Here is a 12,265-nt window from a genome sequence, read left to right on the forward strand (position 1 = left end):
CATACCATATACTCTTAAGTGCATTATAATCCTCACGGTTGTATGCGAACTTTGGTTCTCCAGTACTAGGGTGTCTTTCATAGATTCACATGCCTGAATCATTCCCCGTCGTCGGAGTGGGAGTCCCACGGTATATAAAAAGCAGTAATATGCAATAATATCCTTAGAAAAACTTGGTAATAACCAACCAGGAAGTAAAGTAGCCCAAGCTACAAGAGTAAAAACTTCCACACTCATGACTATCCTAGTCATTTTGTATAGACCAAACTGCAGCCAATCAGGTGACAGCACCCACTAGAATGTTCTCCCCAGAGGCTCAGGCTCTCAGATTTTCTACCGCACATCGTGTGAAGGGAGTCTCCCTGAGCTCTGCTCAGTTTTCTTCAATTTTCTTCATTTATCTTCACAGTTTTGTAATGTCTTACATGAAGTCTACCTTCAGACCCTGCGTCACTTGTGGGAAGCTGAGACCTTTTGCTGTGAACCCTCATGAAGAGTATATGGACCAGCACTCTGCCTGTCACTGACATGGTAGGAGAAGAAGGGGTTGTTCTTGTGCTTAGACTATACCCCCCTTCTGATGTGGGAGGATTTTTTTGTTTGTCCTGCACATTAAGGTTTGAAGTGATACTTCTCCTCTACTTCACCAGCTGAAGTAACATCACACTTAAGGGGTCTCTGGCCTTCTTTGAGAGTGTGCCTCCCACATCTACGCCCACGAGATTTACTCTCAGGTGTGTAGACTCACTCTGCGCACTTTTCTGCGTGAAAATGTGCCAGCTTGTCGACGATACGGTCGATGTCCTCTCGGAGGACAATCTCTGCCGTCACTGGTGCTCTGCAACGACAGCGCCTCCAGGCATTCGTCGACGACAGTGAGGACAGTGCCCTCTTGTCGACTGCAGGCTCGTTGACCACTGGGAGTTTCGTCGACAGTTGGCCTCGTCGACAGTTGGCTCGCCGACGGTAGGCTCGCCGACGGTAGGCTCGCCGACGGTAGGCTCGCCGACGGTAGGCTCGCCGACGGTAGGCTCGCCGACGGTAGGCTCGCCGACGGTAGGCTCGCCGACGGTAGGCTCGCCGACGGTAGGCTCGCCGACGGTAGGCTCGCCGACGGTGGCCTCGTCGGCGGTAGGCTCGTCGACGGTGGCCTCGTCGACGGTAGGCTTGCCAACGACGTTGAGCTCTATAGACGTTGAGCTCTATGGACGGTGAGCTCCGCGGATGGTGAGCTCCGCGGATGGTGAGCTCCGCGGATGGTGAGCTCCGCGGATGGTGAGCTCCGCGGATGGTGAGCTCCGCGGATGGTGAGCTCCGCAGACTGTGAGCTCCGCCGACGGTGAGCTCCGTCGACGGTGAGCTCTGTCGACGGTGAGCTCTGTCGACGGTGAGCTTCGTCAACATTCAGCTTCGTCAACATTCAGCTTCGTCAACATTCAGCTTCGTCAACATTCAGCTTCGTCAACATTCAGCTTCGACGCCAGTTGACTTCGTTAACCGACAGTGCTTTTGTAGACTATTTATTTTGTCGACGGCAGCTTTCCGCTACATCCACGTGATGGCTTTTTACTTCTGCCATTATTCTTCTTGGACAGCACATAGCCGTATGAGCATGTTTTTCTTCAGATCAGAATTATGTATTTCTGACAGCAAGACTGCCACGGACTGTACCATGGCGGGTGTGAGAAGTTGGCCTGATATATGATGCTCACTAGTTCTAGTGATCACCTTGTATCAGTCCAAACAACCCTTATGGTGATTGGTTGTAAGTCAACCTTATAGACCAGCTATCCTAATGGTAGCATGGACAAAGCAGTCTTAGGCTAAACTCTTTTGGCATGTGAAGCCAGCTGTTTTACCACAATATAACCCCTTGAATACCAGATGAAAGGACACCACACAGGTTGTTATGAAAATAAACAATATATTTATTAATAACAAACACCTCTGAACTCTTTATGAGGTCAGAGGGCTAAGCACATGACAATCTTTTAGGAAAAATACGACAAGTTGCACAGAATTACAATGGTGCCCTAGGGGCACGACAAACCATATACTAAGTAAGTGGAATGTGAAAGTCGATAGTACGAATGGAGCTGTCCAGAGGCTGGAGGTTCGCTAGGACTACGCTATCTTCACCTTAGGTAAGTAATAGGAGGCCCACGGGACGCGTGTGCAGAGTGTGAACTCACACGCGAGATGCGTAACAACGTGTATGGACAGTACAGTTCAAAGAAAAGGTAAGTACGGATAATCCTGACCAGTTAGGACTAAAACAACTGTGGAACTGGACACTAGGACAGTTAAACTACCCTTGAGCACCGAAATGCTCTCGTTACCTCACCCACGGGCTGCGGGTGCATAGAGGTCAAAGTGCGTCGGGTTCTCGTGCTTAAGTCAATGGAGCCTGAAAGAAAAGATGCTGCAGGCGACCAGGAGGAAGATGTCCGGTGTGATCCAAGGACGGATCAGGGAAGCTGAAGACCTGAAAGCTGAGGGGATAATGTTCACAGTCACTAGCCAGTGACTGGAGTGGAACCAGGAAGGAACCAGATGTCGTCGTCGCGATCAAGTGAAGAGTGGACGCTTGACTCTGCAGCCACGTGGACCAGGAGGTGTCTTGGACGACCAGGATGGAGGCACGAGCTGTCCCACGCAGGCTCTCGCTGTCGGCGGTGTTGGTTCCGGATTCGGCGTCAACAGGCCTTGGCAAAGGCAACCCACGCTGTGAGTGGAAAAGGCGTCTGGAGTGGACCAGGAGGGTCCGGGGTGCTCCTCTTTTGGAAGGGAGCAAGGGCCAGTCTGTAGCAACCAGACCAGCAGTGAAAGTTTCAAGGTTTGTCGTCTAGGAGGCCACTAGCCAGCCGGCAAGTGACCAGACAACACGTCAAGCAGCAAACAAGCAGAAGGGCCCCACGCAGATCTCGTGGATGCTGGAGAGCTGGTCTTCGGTGCAGGAGCTGCTCGGGGTTGGGGCTTCTCAGTTCCCAAAGCACTTGGTCGAGTTTACCTCTGGAGTCGTGCTGAAAGCGAAGTGCAGGTTCTTTCAAGATGGCCGGTCCCACGTGTCTCGTCGCACCCACGGATCTCAGCTGTGCTGCAGATGTAGGTTGAGGTCGGAGAGGTCTGGGAATCCGGGTCTCGTCTGGCTCTGAAGTCTGTATCCTCGAGGGAAGACGACCAAGTGAAGCCGCTGGACGCTTGATGGTGCCTGCAGTTGCAGGGTGGACACTCCTTGCCCACAAGGGAGATTCTTCAGTCTTCTGTGGAGCAGAACGTCGAAGACCAGAGTTTCTTCTTGTAGAATTGTTCAGGATAATCTAATTTGGAATGGGACCAGCTCCTACCTTTATTCTCCTAAAGGGGGCTGCACTACTGACTAGGTCCCTCCCCTGGGTGGGACCAGGAAGGGGGGTGGTTACACCCCCTATCCTTTGTCCGGTTTTCACGCCAGAGCTGGGGCAGGGATGCCCCAGCAACTGGTTTGAACCGGTGTATGCACAGGGCACCTTGTGTGCCCCAGGCATCTCATTCCTTTCAAGCCTCCCTGCCTCAATACACAAAATCCTGTCTGGGGTGGTGCTAGCACCTCCCAAGGCAGGAAACCCTTTGTCCAAGCCGCCCTCGCTGGAAGGACTCCCAGCAGCAGGAGGTCAGACTTGTGTCTGTGGTGGCAGCATCCATTTTGTGATGCCAAGGCTCGAGTTAACTTTAACCGGGGTTCACAGTTACATACATGTCGTGTCCCTCTAGAAGGGTGGAATGCTACCCCCGTCACAAATTGGCGAGGGGGTAGTATTCCAATTCGTATGACACCTTACTCAACATGTGTAGGAGAGTAGGGTCTGCAATCCTATGATCACCCAGATTTTTGCTTTTTGCTGCACTGGTTTACGACTTTCCCTGGCTGTGGGCCTGCTAATCAGACCCACAGCCTAGCTGTTCTCTCTATCCAAATTGTACTCAGGTACTGAATTGGCACTGGGCCCTCTCTAAGTCCCTGTACCCAGGGCTGAGGTACCCAGAAGTCTCCCAGGGGCTGAAGCATGTATTATGCCACCCCTGGGCTGACTATCTAAACTGACACAACTGGCTGCACGACAGCTGGGGCAAGGTGGTGTACTCACCCCTTGCTTTAGGTATAGTATACCTATATCTAACCCTAAAATGGACACACAGATCTCCTATCAGTCACTCCTATGGCAGGCCTTAACAATCCTGAAGGCAGAGTGCTTGGAATCGTGTGAGATGGTGCTCTGGCATGAGCTGAGCCTGTCTGCGGCTTTCGGGATCCATCCCTTAGCCGTTTCCATGATATCGCATACCATATACTCTTAAGTGCATTATAATCCTCGCGGTTATATGCCAACTCTGGTATCGCTTTATCAAAACATGTCGAGTAAGGTGTCATACGAATTGGAATACTAACCCCTCGCCAATTCTGGCGACGGGGTTAGCATTCCACCCTTCTAGAGGGACACGACATGTATGTAACCCCTAACCCCGGTTAAAATCAGACAGAGCCTTAGCATCCACAAAATGGATGCTGCCACCGAGACACAAGTCTGCCCTCCTGCTGCTGGGAGTCCTCCCAGAGCAGGAGATAAGGACAAAGGGTTTCCTGCCAGGGGCGGTGCCAGCACCGTCCCAGACAGGGTTTGTGTATTGTAGGTAGGCAGGGCTTCAGAGGAAGGTGACTGCACGTGGCACCCCGGTGCTCACTGTGCATAGGCTGGCTGGAACCAGTTCCAGGGTCACTCCAGACCCTGTGCTGGGGAAAAGCCCGCCAAGGAAGTGGGTGTAACCACCCCCCTCCTAGTCCCACCCCTAGGGCAGGACTTAGTCGCGTGCCAGCCCCTTTTTACAGGATAAAGGTAGGAACTGGCCCCCTTCCAAATCAGATCATCTTTGAATCCTGAAACTACTTTCCACGAAAGGAACTCAAGACTTCTTCCTAAGATTTCTCCCTTGTGACTAAGGAGTAGTCACCCTGCATCCGCAGGCACCATCTTAAGAACACTGCGGTCTGCTGCAAGTCTCTCCTCCGGATCAAGACTGCCCAGCTCGACGAGAACCGGCTTCCCTGGCACCTCTGACCTCTACCTACATCATCAGTCACGCTGAGATTCGTGGGTGTGACGAGACCTCGAGGGACCGGCCATCTTCAAGACTGCACGACTTCTGCACAGCAAGCCCGCCGAGTAATTTCCTGGGGAGTGCTTTGGGGTCCGAGAAGCCCCGACCCTGAGCAGCTCCAGCACCGAAGTGCAGCCTCCCAGCATCTCCACGATCTGCGTGGGGCCCTTCTGCTTTTGGCTGCTCACCGCGTTGTTTGGCTACTAGCCCGCTGGCTTGTGGCCTTCTGAACGATGCCCGACGACATCACTGCTGCTAGTCTGGTTGCTCCAGACTGGCCCTTGCTTCCCTCCATCGGAGAAGTACCCTGGACCCTCCTGGTCCGGCTAAGACGCCATTTTAGGTCCACCGCGTGGGCCTTGCATTTGCCAAGACTTGTTGCCCAATCCTGGGTCCAGCGACGTCGACAGCAAGAACCTTCGTGGGACAGCTCGCACCTCCATCCTGGTCGCCGACAACGCCTCCTGGTCCGAGAGACTGCAGAGCCCAGCAGCGCCCACTCACCTGACTGCGGTGACTTCGCCCAGTGCCATCCTGGTGCCCACTTAATCACTGGCTAGTGATTCAAGAACTTGGTCCCCTCTGCTTTCAGGTTTTCTTCTTCCTTGATCCAGGCTTGGATCCATCGAACTTTTCTTCACTGGTCGCCTGCCAGCAACTTCCTTCTTCCAGGCTCCTGGTCCGGCAACGAGATCCCCGACGTCTTTTCAGACCTATGCAGCTGCAGCCCCTGGGCTAGGTAACTTCGGCACTTCGGTGTCCCAGCATAGCCTCACTATCCTAGGGTCAGGATCCACTGTCGTTTTCTCCCTACCAGGTCGGGTTCGCCCGTGAACACTAACTCTGCCTTTACTAGCTTCCATAGACTTTGTCCCGCATCCCGCGTGAGAGTGCACACTCTGCACCCGAGTCCCCTAGGTCTCCTAGAAGTAATCTAACGATTCCCTAGTCAAGTCCTAGCGATTCCAAAGCCTATTAGTACTGTACTTACCTGCTAGTAATTTCGCATTCCACTTTTAAAGTATATGGTTTTTCGTGCCCCTCGGGCATTTGTGTATAACGTGCTAACTTAAGTATTTTCATAAGAGTTTTGTTGTGTGCTTAGCACCCTGTCCTCATAAAGAGTACAGGGTTGTTGTGATTCTAATAAATACATTGTTTATTTTCATAACACTTGTGTGGTGTCCTTTCACTGGGTGTTCAAGGGGTAATGTGATGGTAAAACAGCTGGCTTAACACGCCCTCTAGAGTCTTAGCCTTAGACTGCTCGTATCCATGCTACTAGGATAGCTGGTCTATAAGGTTGACTTACAACCAATCATCAATAAGGGTTGTTTGGACTGATATATAGTGATCACTAGAATAGTGAACACTGCACATCAGGCCAACTTCTCACAACATGTTTTGATAATGTTATACCCGAGTTAGCATTCAACCGCCAGGTCGATAATGCACCTAAGAGTATATGGTATAGCGTTATCATGGAACAGCTATTAGGACTTGGTTCCACAAGCTGCAGACGGGCTCAGCTCATGCCAGAGCACCATCTCACATAATTCCAAGCACTCTGCCTTCAGGATTGTTAAGGCCTGCCATAGGAGTGACTGATAGGAGGATATGTGTCTATTTTAGGGTTAGATATAGGTATACTATATCTACAGCAAAGGGTGATTACACCACCTTGCCCCAGCTGTCATGCAGCCAGTTGTCCGTTTTAGATGGCCAGCCAGGGGTGGCATAATACATGCTTCAGCCCCTGGTAGGCCCTGGGTACACCTATGCCCTGGATACCTAAGGTATACTGTACAGGGACTGATAAGGGGGCACAGTACCAATTGGTAAATGCACCTAAAGTACATGGTTGTCAATTTAGAGAGAGAACAGCTAGGCTGTGGGTCTGATTAGCAGGCCCACAGCCAGGGAAAGTCGTAAACCAGTGAAGCAAAAAGCAAAAATCTGGGGTGACCATAGGATTGCAGACCCCACTCTCCTACAGCGGGATTACGTCTTCTCTTACAACTGGAGTTCTTTTGCATTCACCTTCGGTGAATATTGGAGGTTTTCTCCTCCTTATGAAGAGAGTGGCAAATCGTTTTTCCCCTTTTCCCCTCGTCCTGGGGAAATAACAGAAACAAGTTTGTTCACTTCCTATCATAGATTTTATTTAGAAAGAAGGTGTTAAACTCATGCAGGGGCCACACTCTGTGCCGGCGTTTTTTCCACGCCTTGAGAAGACATGTGAAGCTCCCCACTATTCACCTGCTTTTCTAGTCTCTCAGCCTACCCTGACTCAGTCATTACTCAGGCGGCACAGTGATTATCTTGCAAGCCAGTGGGCAGTTATGCCGCCAGATGTGCTCGGACATGTTGGCGCTAGTAGAACTTATTCCAGAATCCTCCAAGCCTCTTACTTTGAAGATCCTGCAGGAGGGAGAGAGAGAGAGAGAAGTGCATCAGAAATAATACACTGTGCAGCGGACATTGCGTGTACAGGTTTTCAACAGCTCTCAAGAGGGGCAGTCTGGCGAAGACATTTTTGCTTCAATGCTACGTCTTTCGCAAGGAGGTTCAGACTTCAATACTTCACTTGCCTTTTGATTGAGGATCCCTTCTGGCCAGCACACAGATACTGCCCGCACCCTCTGGATATAGAATCGCAGCCTTTTCGTGGTGCCGAGGACGTAGATCCACGTCCTTTTTTCAAGGGAGTTCCATCCAGTATTGGCTCCTACAATCCGAACCAACTGCGTTACTCAAATCAAACGCAGTCACGTGGGCAAAGTACCTACAGTTCCTACATAGAAAATCATCGTACAGCCGAGGCAACTCTTCTAAGAAACAATGGATTACCTTGAACCCACCTTTATTCCCTCCTAAAACATCGGAGGTCTAATCTCACTTTTATTCCAATTGGTCAAAGGTGACAGAGGACCGTTGGGTTTTTAAACGTCATGCCCAAGGGCACACTCTAGAATTTGTCAAATATCCTTTTTTATACACCTCCAAAGGGATCTCCACCTTTCTCATCTACGGGAGTCGTTTGCACAAGTGTCTATATGGATACCAACAGAGACCGTCGGAGTGGTTCCGAATCTCCAACAAGGTTAGGGTTTACTCTCAGTTCCTCCTCAACAAGCAAATCAGGAAAGTAGCGCAGGATTTTAGATCTTTGCGCCAACTTTACCAATGTTGTACCTCAAGAAAGTCCTAAAGTTCTTATGCCAGAACAACTTTATAACTATTTTCAACCTCCAAGATGTCTATTTTATCTGAAAGAGACACGTTAGTGATAGATTCCTTACCTTAGAATATCCCCAGGCGTCAGACTGGATCCGGAATTTTTTTGCGTAGCAGTACCCTTGCACGTCGGTAGGCGTCGTCTGCGGCTCCGCGTCTGTCGTCGTGGGCGCCGTGATGACGTCGTCGGAGTACTTAGACGCTGCCTCCGCATGCTGACGTCAGTTCTTCTTTTTTCCGCGCCAGCAGCGCAGATCCGGAAAAAGTGGTACCTTAGTCACTTTTTGACTATAACTTTTTGATCTTTTTGATCTTTCCTTTCGAAGTCTTCGACTCCGAACTGTGCCGGTAGGGATGCCAGGTTTCAAGCCCTGTGAGGATTGCGACCGACTGATGTCGGTCACCGACCCTCACCGTCGGTGTCTCTACTGTCTCGGCGTCGACCACGACGACAAGGCCTGTTCCGACTGCCGGGCCCTGACTGCTAAAGTTAGACGGGAGCGGTCCCGTAAGCGGCTCGAGCTCCGGCAGTCGGTCCTGCGCCAAGAGAGGTCCCGGTCCGGCCGGAGGTCGAGGGACCGGTCGCGGGAGAGGAGCCATCATAGCTCCGGGAGTCGACGTCACTCCTCCGGGTCGAAGTCGTCAGGTAAGCACAAGAAGTCGAAGAGACGTCATCGCTTTTCTGACCCCCCCCCCCGCCCCCCCCCGATGCTCGCGCGACGCGGCCAGGGGGTCAGGTGACACCGCCCACGCGGCTCCGTCTGAGTCGCAGGCATCGCGTCTGGCCCCATACCTTCCGGTCCCTGGGCCGCGCGCGTCGCCGGAGGAGATCGAGCGGTTCCTCATGGCCATGAGGACTCTCTCTCATCAGGCGGCGCCTTCGGGCCCAGCGGACCCGTCTGGGGGCCCTAGCGGGTCGGGGGCTTCGGCTCCGGCGCCGCAGGGCCCCGCTGGATCCGGATCCGGGTCGTCGCAGGTGGATTTAACGACCTCCCCGACGCCGGCCCCACAGGTGTCACCCCCGGCGCCGTCCTCGGGCGGCGCCGTTCCCGAGACCTCCCTCGACCCGGTTCCGGCGCCGCTTCAGACGCCGTTCGGAGAGTTTACTTTCCATGAACCGGACCCATCCTATTCTTACCCTGAATACCAGGAGATGGGTGATGAGGAGGATTGGGAGGGGTCTGAGGACCCTCTGGCACGTGAATGCCAGTCTCATGAGGACTGGGCAGGTGACCTTGGGGACGCCAGTGGTATTGACACTTCGCCAGACACTGGCTTTGTCTCACCTCCTAGCGTGGCTACGGAGGAGGGGGCAACCTACGGAGGTGTGGTGTTGATGAGGGCGGCCAAGGCCTTGGGCCTTGAGCTCCCCGTCGCGGCCGTGAGGACTAACCTCCTCACTGAGGTCCTTAAGCCGCAGTCATGCTCAGCCGAGCCTCTGCTGCCGTTTAACAAGGCCTTAACCGACGTTCTTTTGGGCACTTGGTCCAAGCCCGCTACGGGTTCACCCGTAGATAGGAACGTGGCCAGACGCCACCGCCCGCCTCCGGGCGACCCATGTTTCCTGTCCCCCACCCCACCCCCGAGCAGTGCTTAATTTGTAAAATATGAGGTGCAGGTGCTCAAATCTTTGTTGTAGGCCACACCTACTTTTCTCCGGCTCCACCCACTTCCTTCATTGGCCACACCCACTTTCTATATGAGCTCCACCCACTTCCTCAACTGGCACTGCAAAAAGACAGATGAATTTCAGCAAACGAGCCTTCCTCATAGTAAGGTTTGATAGGAGGTTCCCCTACTACTTCTACTTCTAGGAACATCCAGGCTAGTGTCCGACGCTCAATATTTCATCAGCCTCAAATCACACATGCAGTCTGTCTTAAAAAAACATTATTACCTAGCTGCAGGCGGGTTAGGAAAGCACGACATTCTGATAATACAGCGCTCTAAATGGGATTTTACAGCCACAAGAAACTCACTAAAAGAGATATCACAGAAATACTCCTCAGTCCTGAAGCAGCACCCAGGCGGTGTAAATTGCACTGAATGCATTGGGCTCAAATAATTAACTGTATGTCATGAGAAGCTGCAGTTAAACATACCTAATGAAGTATTTGCACAAGTCATCCACAGCCCCAGCCTGTGCCTCTACCTCCCTGAGCTGAAGATTCCTAAAATAAGAACCTCTTTCCCAGTACTGCTCTCTCCACAAGCCCAGGCTTTCCCTCCCGGCCCTGAATATTCCTGGCATAGGAGCATCTTTCAATAATCCCAGCCTATCGCCTCCCACAGCACTGCTGTTATCAGAACACCTGTGACCTTTCCACACCCCCGGGTATAGCTCCCTCTGGAAGCTGTCCCTGTTCTAGGAACCTCTCTCCTCAGTCCCATGCTGCCTCTGTTGTTGAAGCATTGTCAACTAAGAGCCTCTCTCTGCCTCTCTTCTCCTTCAGACCCTCTGGAGCCTGCTGCACCCCTCCGAGGACCCTCCTGCTCGCTGCCGGAAGTTTGAGATGAACCTCTTTGCCCAGGGCCGGTGCCAGCACTTCTTCCTTTAGCCTGCTGCCTGAGGTACCACCGGCTGGGCCACGGGGCTCAGCCTGGTAAGGGCTGGCCTCAGCCGCCATGACTATTTCAACAGGAGCCTGGGAAGTGGGAACAGACACCGCTGCAGGGGGTGCGTTCTCTCGAATTACGCCACCTCTCTCTGACCCCGGAGTCTCTTACAGTCTGTGACTGTGACCAAAGATCCCTCTGTGCCACCTTAGCCGCCCTCGCACACACTGTGGCTTCGCCGGTGATGCCTCTCTGACCCCTGAGTCTAGCACTCTCTGCGACCCCCCAGTGATGTCTTTCTGCGTGCCGTCTGCCCCCTGGGTCTGGTGGTACTGTCTGAGGCTGCGAGGCACCAGTTCTGTCCCTCTGCCCCCTGCCCCAAGTGTGGTACTCTGTGGCCTCTGTGATGTCGCTGTGACTCTGCCCCTTGAGGCTGGCACTGTCTGAGGCACCAGTGTGTCCCACTATGAGTGACCCTTTCTTGTGAGCAAAATCAAGCAATGAAGACAAGGGAATAATATAGATATCAGAAATTGCACCCAGTCTAGCTGCTAATGTTTCAGATTGCTTGTGTGTGTCATTTTCATACATTCAGTGGATTTATGAGTCATTCAATGACTAAATGTGTGGCACTTTCTTGCGACCATCATGCAATGAATTCAATGGAAATAGACAAATATCAGAAATCGCACTCATTTGAGCAACAAGAAATTCGAACTCTGCAGCAGGTGCTTTTAAAGCGATTATTTCATTTCTAAAAAATCAGCACCCTCCACCACAAACTCAGCTTCAGTTGTGGATGAACCACATGTAACAAAGGTATCTCTGACAAAAGCTGCAACCCACTGAGCTATCCACATACAATACAGTTAAATACAATACAATATGCCGGTACCAGTAGGCATATTAACCCCCTGGGCTACTCCATAGTTAAAGTAAAAACTGAAACTGCCACTAGATAAAACTCTGACCTCTCTCCAGCGGGAACATTAATCGCCTGCCTCATCTCTGACATAACAAGTTTCTTTGCACTGGGAAAATAAAGGCTGCTGCTTGATTGTGCCACTGTCAATCACGGATATTTAACACTTTTCACTAATAAATCATAAAAGCTGATATTTAACACTTTTCACTAATAACTCATAAAAGCTGCTAGTTTAGAGAAAATTTCCACCTTCGATGGCACTGCATTTACAGCACAGAGAGAAAACGTTATTGTGCCCATTTTCCAAGGCGTTATGCCGTGCTGGAGCCCCCTCCCCATTCTAGTAACAAACATACCAAATGTCATCAGTAGCAGATTAATAAATTAATATATGACTTACCCGAATCTCTT

The 12,265-nt window shown here is 51.7% G+C and overlaps 1 protein-coding gene across 7 annotated transcripts in view; it reads left to right on the forward strand.

Moving 5' to 3' along the window:
• DDX4 (DEAD-box helicase 4) overlaps nucleotides 1-12,265 on the forward strand; it is a 1,965,714-nt gene that overhangs the window by 1,838,522 nt on the left and 114,927 nt on the right. The gene's annotated exons all lie outside the window — the stretch shown is intronic.

The sequence above is a fragment of the Lissotriton helveticus genome, chromosome 2_1 (genome assembly GCF_964261635.1).
Source record: "Lissotriton helveticus chromosome 2_1, aLisHel1.1, whole genome shotgun sequence".
NCBI classification, from domain to species: domain Eukaryota; kingdom Metazoa; phylum Chordata; class Amphibia; order Caudata; family Salamandridae; genus Lissotriton; species Lissotriton helveticus.